General features: G+C 38.4%; 1 protein-coding gene across 1 annotated transcript in view; it reads right to left on the reverse strand.

Moving 5' to 3' along the window:
• LOC308689250 (stonustoxin subunit alpha-like) overlaps nucleotides 1-7,793 on the reverse strand; it is a 93,189-nt gene extending 85,396 nt beyond the window's left edge. Inside the window, exon 1 of the mRNA XM_081362903.1 lies at nucleotides 7,775-7,793. The gene's annotated coding sequence lies outside the window, so the exon portion shown is untranslated. The remainder of the gene's footprint in view (nucleotides 1-7,774) is intronic.
• Between the last annotated feature and the right edge of the window lie 300 nt (nucleotides 7,794-8,093).

Here is an 8,093-nt window from a genome sequence, read left to right on the forward strand (position 1 = left end):
AATAATACATCACAGATGAATACCAAAACAAATCAGTCAACCATTTGAATTGTTTTTTGTTACAAATAGGTTCATTTTATTTAATAAATATGGTAACACTTTCTATGCAGACCATGCTCAATGAATTATAGCTCCATTTATACTTTTTTATGAGCAATATTACTATTCTATAAATATATTTATAAAGACTTATTAAGACCTATGCATTATACGATAGTTAAATTTATATACATTTTTTGTAATTCCTTAAAAGTCACTCATTTGCTCTTTCAATGCGCATGCTCATAATCCATTATTCACTGATTTATAAGTATTAATTAGTCAGTTTTATGGTTCCATGAATGTATTTATAAAGATGCAACCTGCATTGCTATATGTTATGTTATTTACGAATGTATTTATATAAGTGCTGTGATTTACTGAGGTCTAATAGTCTAATGGTGTTTAAACTACTGTAATCTACAGTACCGGTCTGTCTGACTTTATTAGTCTGTCTGAGAACAGCTGCTACACATTTTACGGGATCATTAAAATGGTTTGATTAACCCTGAGCTTCTAATCTTAAAACAATGATTTAACTGTACTGATATGGTGGGTTGCCCACAGTAAACCCTCATGGTTGCCTGGCCCACACATTCCCACAGAAACCCCACACTTACCCACAGTGGTCCCACACTGGCATGTTTGCTAGGTTATTCATCCTGGAGGCCGAAGAAATGTTGTCATACCAGCAACACATCCTCCACAAACACACCCTGCGCAGGCACACATCTGACTCCATGACACCGTGAAACAGGTGGTTCTCCACCCACCAGCAACGATGCCATGCCGGCGCCTCGGCAAACACCACCAATATGTGGTTTTAATTGTCCAATTTCAGCTCTACAAAAATATGTCTCAAAACCCCTTTTTAGATTTAAAGAGAATAAAAAAAATAAATAAATAAAAAAAAAAAAACTTTCAAACACCTCTCCGTAAAACCCCTCACCACCACCCCAAACGCTTCCAGCGTGCACCGGAAGTGAGAGAGAGAGAGAGAGAGAGAGAGAGAGAGAGAGAGAGAGAGAGAGAGAGCACTTCTGTTGAATGCTCTTGGTTGCTGATCGTTCACTCAGCACGTGTTATTTGGATTAAAACTGAACCATATATGTAAGTAGAACATAAACATAAACAGTTACTTGATTTATGTATAACGAGTGGTTCCCTACATTATTACAGGATGTTTGCAGGTCAAGAAATGTCTATTCTTTGTCTCTATCGACTTCACGCGTGTTGCTCAGAGTCAGTAAAGTCAGTTTTGAGAAAAATTTTGATAAAGTTTTCTGAAGGTTCCAAAACAAAATCACTAAATGTAACGGGACTGCAAGTCTCGTCTCGTAGGGGGAAAATTAGAACACTACCCTGGGAGACTTAAAAGCAAAAGGATCTTAGTCCCTGCTCCAGTGCTTTGAGCCTCAGTATGCAATATGTTATGTATATGTTTTACCTTACACTATTTTATACAACAGGAATAGGTAGTGTAGGCTTCAGGTGAGTATGTCGACACAGTGGCTTCCTGAAGTGTATGTGGCGAAAAATACATTTAAATTCACATCCCCACCCACCTAATCCTAACAGTGCAAGTGAGACGCCCCTATCCCAAGGTAAATTCAAAAATAACTGTCAAATGTCTTACGTTTTAACAATTAGTAATTTATTTTCCTTCTCTTTTTAAATTATATTTCTGCTGGAAGGATCTGTTTCAATATCATAAAATACCAAAGAGTAACAAAAAAATAAAATAAAATAAAATAAACAGTTTTGAGATTTTTTTTGTCTTCTTGAAAGATCTTCAAATAGTTTACACTTTCAAAACAAACCTCTTTTAAAGGAGCTGTATGTAAGAAATGTATTTCAATTAATCATAAAATGGCCCTGATATGTCACTAGACATTAAGAAATCATGTTCATTTCAAATACTTACATCACTGACAACAGTAGTACGGCCAGGATATTGTCATTTAACCCTCTGGGGTCCTTCGGGTCCAAATGGACCGAAATTTGGTGACTTTGTTGGTACTTGGTATATGAACACCCAAAAAAATTGGGGACAGGATTTGAATAGTCTAAGTGGTTGTAAAAAAAATTGTCACACTCAGGACCTTCGGGTCCAAATGGACCCACCATAGGAAATGAATGGGAAATTGGCAAAAATGTGACAATACAGAATTTTTTTGTGCGTACAATCTACAAATCAGCCACGATCCAGAAAAAAAGCACACAACAGTGAAGGGGTGAATCTATAAAACATCAAGAGTGCAAAACAGACACATCCACACACACACACACACACACACACACACACACACACACACACACACACACACAAACACACTTTTATACACATACACACTAATAAATTCAGATTACAAAAATCTGTTTTGAATTTTTAAAAATCACAGCTTCATCGGAATGTTACGAAACTAGGTGACTTTTATGGTATTAGGTATGTGAACACACAAAAAATATTGAGGTCATGATCCAAGCATGCTAAGTTGTCGTCACGCTTCTGCTCTTTGGTCAAAAATGACCCCCATAGGAAATGAATGGGAAATTGTCAAAAATATGAAAACACAGTTTTTTTGTGCAAACAATCTACAAATCAGCCAGGATGCAGAAAAAAGGACTCAACATGAGAGTTGAGTGAATCTCTAAAACACCAAGAGTGCAAAACAGACGAAATCTGTTCAGGCAAAAATCACTAGAATTCGCAAGCCTTTCTACAGAGAGCTGTAAATCCACTTGTGCTATTGCGTGATAAAAATGCTCAGTGTGTCCACCAGTTGGCGCCCATCTCATTTCAAAAATTGCTTTCATGAGGCCTAAGCTTGACTCTAAAATGAAATACAGCTTTAATAAAAATAAAAGAAAAATGATATATATTTAAAAAAATTCTATTATATTCAATGGGAAAAAATGGGTCATAATTATTGCATAAATATTAATTATAAATCATAAAATTATCTCAAAACACCAAAAAAAGAAAATAAAAAATATTATAAAAAAAAAATAAAAAAAAAAAATATGATTTTTTTTAATATATATTAATCCCGCCCTCCGGGTCCATTTGGACCCGAAGGTCCCAAGTGTGACTGTTAAACGAAGGACCCCAGAGGGTTTAAAAGTGAAGTTGCAGCCCTCAACTGATGTTGATGTTGTCATCTTGTGTTTTGGCCTGAAGCCCCACCCTCCACCTATCTACCAATCACGAAGTCAGTAGTGTTTCGGCATCCGGGTTGCCAGCTCTGCCCTAGTTACCACAGCTGCAGCTCCTTGTAGCTGCCTACGTTCCTGCTGGATCCTGCAGCATATCTGGCAACCTCGAGTCAGGGGGGAGGGGGAGGGGATTCAGTGATTGCAGTACCAGTTTTGGCCACAATCTTACATACGGCTCCTTTAACACTTCAAAAGTGTTTCCCCAAAATGAATGTCAGTATTGGGGCACAAACTCATTTACAAACAACACTGGATGTTGATGACCCTTATAGTTACAACACAAATTATTCACTTCAAAGAACCCCTTTCAATTGACCCTTCGCTAAGCCACGCCCGAAAACCGCCACAGGCCAATCGTGGCTTAGCAACCGTAACTATGCGCGGGAGGTCTGGCAAGCTTTCGAGCGAGGGAAACATGCCGAAGCGTTGTGCGTATGGATTGTGCAAATCTGATACCCGGTATCCCAAAAGTTTGGACGGGGTGGTGGATTTTGTTCCCTTCCCGAAACCTAAAACTGAAGAGGAGAAATGCCGGGCGTCCTTTTAACAATGTAGATTGTTCCAAAGCAGCTTTACATTGATAATAGGAAAGTGTTTTTGGCTTTATAACAGCTCTAGAATAAAGTTTTTGTCCAGCTCGTGGATCAAGCAGTGTGAGTAAAGGCAAGACGGAGGCTCACTGACATAACTTGACGTTACTTAAATATACATTTCAGCATTTTGTTAATCGACGGCCAAACTAGTAATGTTACCCCAATCCGATCGCGACTCTCCCGGTGTTCTAGTAAAAGTAAAAGGTAGTTAGTAAAAGGAGGGAACATCAGGGGGCTTGCCGGAGATCTCCAAGGAAAAGGTTGGTTTGCGAACTTAATCAGTTCATAACAGTAGTCACTTATGTGACCCACGACGTGTGAGCAGTAACGTTAGCCTGGCGCGCTAAAAATATAACCGGGAGAATGTTATCATTGCAAAGTGGTCAGGCTAATGTCTTGTGTTTATTCCACAATACTTATGGATAAGCTGTTTGATTTATAAATATTAGAATATTTTCAAATTTCACTCACCCTGCTGTGCATGCACATAGCTGTTCCTCAATTTGTGTGTTTCCCATTTGAATGGTCAGCGTATGAGGCGGCTGCTGCTTGCGCTGGGACCTAACGTTACGTTATAGGCTTGAGCTTCAATTTTGATTAAATTATTCTCTAATCGTTTGCATATTATGTCGTGGATATATCCCTCGAATGCATACTGCAGTCTTGCTCTCTCCGATTTTCACCTGTTCGCCAAAAATGACTAATTATCTCCTTGGGAATGTCTGAAACCAGTGCATACATACAGTAATAGACGTGCCAGGCGCAAAAGCTTGACAGGCGTAGCAACAGTAATTAAGGAGGGCGGGGCTTAGCGAAGGGTCAATTGAATAGATAACACTGACTTCACTTAAATGATTCTTATGAATCAGTTTTACGATTCAGTCTCCAATCGACTCAGTTATCACAAGCACAGTTCAAATTGAAAGTTGAAACACTCAGGTAGTTAACAACCCGTCAAAATAAAAGTCCCCATAGAGAAAAATACCTCCGTTACATAAGCAACCATACTTTAAAATCCCTGATTATAACACCACATTTGGTACAAACCAAGTCAAAACACATATCTATAGAAAAATATCTATTCAACTTTTTTTCCATGATACCACAATTGTTTGATTAACATTAATGAGACAGACAGACTATATATTATGACCTACTTTACCGCACGGATGTAATATAATGTTACAAATCACATGTTTTTCTAGCCTGGCAAGCCAGACCTACATCAAGATGTTAGGTCTGGAAACTCACCATAGACACACTCAATCCGATGGGCGGGGTAAACGGCTGTCTTTCAAATTCCCTCTGCACGCAATAGGACAGCGCTTCAACCAACCAGAGCGTTTTCCCAACAGCGGAGCTAACGTTAGATGATAGATTCAACTTTTGCCATATCTGACAGGCTAAAAAAGCATTTCTAAACAAACGTGTCGTAAATACTTCACGTTTGGCTTATAGTCAGAAGTTACGCTGTTTGCGTATATCACGGAGCACGCAGTGACAACCGCGCCCACTACGGTCACATATTATGACGGTCACAGAATCTGGTGTAACACCGGCAAAACTACGAACACATCTTCCTTTTTAAAGAATGACTTAAGTGCCGTTCTTTGCTCTTTTCTCAAAGAAAAACTTAACTCCAAGTCCTCCAGAGTCGCGGCCAAAGCCGATTCGAAAGACTGTTCGCCAGCAGCCATTCTTTGTTTTCAAGCCAGGGAACCGTCACATCTCTGTCGTCATTATGTTAAGCCCGCCCCGCCTACTCTATACGCGTTGTGATTGGCCTGACCCAATTTGGGTTTTTGCAGCTAGAAGGTCTATTGAGAGTTGCTAGACCCACCTGGCTGCAAAATACATTTTGCTGCCGCTAGGGTGCGTCTAGATTTCTAGGCTAATGTTTTTCCCCAACAGTTCACAAAATGTTAATTTAACCCATATCAAATAATGTTTGTATGAATACTTGCCAAGACAGATATTTTGAAATACTGTAATTCTGTGTATCTGTGTATATCTGTAGCTGGTTCAGATCATACCTATCTGACCGCTACCATTTTGTCTATTTAAACGGAGAAAAATCGATCATAACTCCAGTAAACTATGGAGTGCCGCAGGGATCTGTGTTAGGCCCTCTATTATTCTCAATATATATGCTGCCACTTGGAAATATTATAAGGAAACATGGAATTAGTTTCCATTGTTATGCTGATGACACTCAACTATATATTTCATCACGGCCGGATGAAAACGCTAAATTATCCAAATTGACAGAGTGTGTTAAAGATATAAAAGATTGGATGACGCACAATTTTCTTTTATTAAATCCAGATAAGACAGAGGTAATACTTATCGGTTCAAAAAACCGCCCACAAAACCTCTTACAATACAACTTTAACATAGTAGGGTGTCCTGTTACTTTATCCTCTACAGTAAAAGACCTGGGTGTTATATTAGATTGTAACTTGTCTTTTGAAAATCATATTTCATATGTTACAAAAACAGCATTTTTTCACCTTAGAAATATTGCTAAATTACGTAACATGCTAACTGTTTCTGATGCAGAAAAGCTAGTTCATGCATTCATGACCTCGAGACTAGATTACTGTAATGCTTTATTTCTGTAAAGCTGCTTTGAAACAATATGTATTGTGAAAAGCGCTATACAAATAAATTTGAATTGAATTGAATTGAATTTATTAGCTGGTTGTCCTGCATCCTCAATAAACAAGCTACAGTTAGTCCAAAATGCCGCCGCTAGAGTTCTTACTAGATCAAGAAAGTTTGACCATATAACACCAATTTTATCATCACTACATTGGTTACCTATAAAGTTCCGTATTAATTACAAGGTATTGCTACTGACCTATAAAGCCCTAAACGGCTTAGCTCCAGTTTATTTAACGGATCTTCTATCGCCCTATAATCCATCGCGCTCTTTAAGATCACTAAATTCGAGGCTTCTGGTCATACCTAGGATATCCAGATCCACCAAAGGAGGGAGAGCATTTTCACATTTAGCTCCAAAACTCTGGAATAGCCTTCCTGATACTGTTCGTTGCTCAGATTCGCTCTCCCAGTTTAAAACTAGATTAAAGACGCATCTCTTCAGCCAGGCATTCATATAATATTTTAATCTTACAGTTAAATCCGGTCTCTACTTCATAAACGCCAGAGGAGAACTGGCCCCCGACTGAGCCTGGGTTCTCCCAAGGTTTTTTTTTTTCTCCATTAGGTCACCTAATGGAGTTTTTCGGTTCCTTGCCACTGTTGCCTTTGGCTTGCTCAGTTGGGGATGCTTAAATTGATTAATCGATTCACCAGTGCTATTGATCTGCATTACCAAACGTGGATGTTTTACACCAGAAACAAACACTGATGTACTATTTTATTTAATACTGTGAAGCTGCTTTGATACAATCTGTATTGTGAAAAGCGCTATATAAATAAAGTTGACTTGACTTGACTTGACTATATCGGGATTGAGCTGTCTGAGAGTCTTTGTGTCCGTCAGTGCGAGTAATCAGCATTAGTTTGAAGACTCATGCCATCAAGAATTGGCTATGAATATTTACAAAGTTGGAGTGCAGCGCTAAAACAGTATTTTGCATTGATTATTAAAACAAAGGAAATATTTGGGAAGGTACACCTCTCAGAGAACCTCAAATTTTTCCTGCAGCTCGTAATTAACATTCTGACTCATTCTGCTAGCACGGGACACACACACACACTAATATAAAAGTTAAAATATAATATAATAGTTCAATAAAACTTTGCACTTTCTATATTATCCAGTTTCAACTTCATGGTTTCACAATTTCTAATGCCTATCCTCTGAAAAACTTGCATTAACTTTTCCTTTCAGTGAACCTTTACTCCAACACATTCACACTGACACTGCCTGTTGATATTGTTTTAAAATCACATCTTACCTGGAGTCTCTGTTCTTGATATGGTAGGACGTCTGAGGCTGTAATGATATTTATAGACCTGTTACTGAGGAAATGTCTCATGAAAAAGTGTGTTGTCAGAAAAAAAAAAAAAGTGTGTTCCCAGGGATGTTGAGGAAGGTTGGAGGGGAGGTGGCCCAGTGGTCATTGCCCCTTTGACCTCGAAATGCTTTCTGGCAGTATACAATCCTTTTGAGTGAGGTATGGAGTGGAATTGATCAAAATGTTAGTTTCTGAAAACTGTATCCAGATCCAATCAGTGAAGTCACACATTATCTCATTCAAATGTATTCATTACGCC

Source organism: Scardinius erythrophthalmus, assembly GCF_964197995.2.
Source record: "Scardinius erythrophthalmus genome assembly, chromosome: 4".
NCBI lineage: Eukaryota > Metazoa > Chordata > Actinopteri > Cypriniformes > Leuciscidae > Scardinius > Scardinius erythrophthalmus.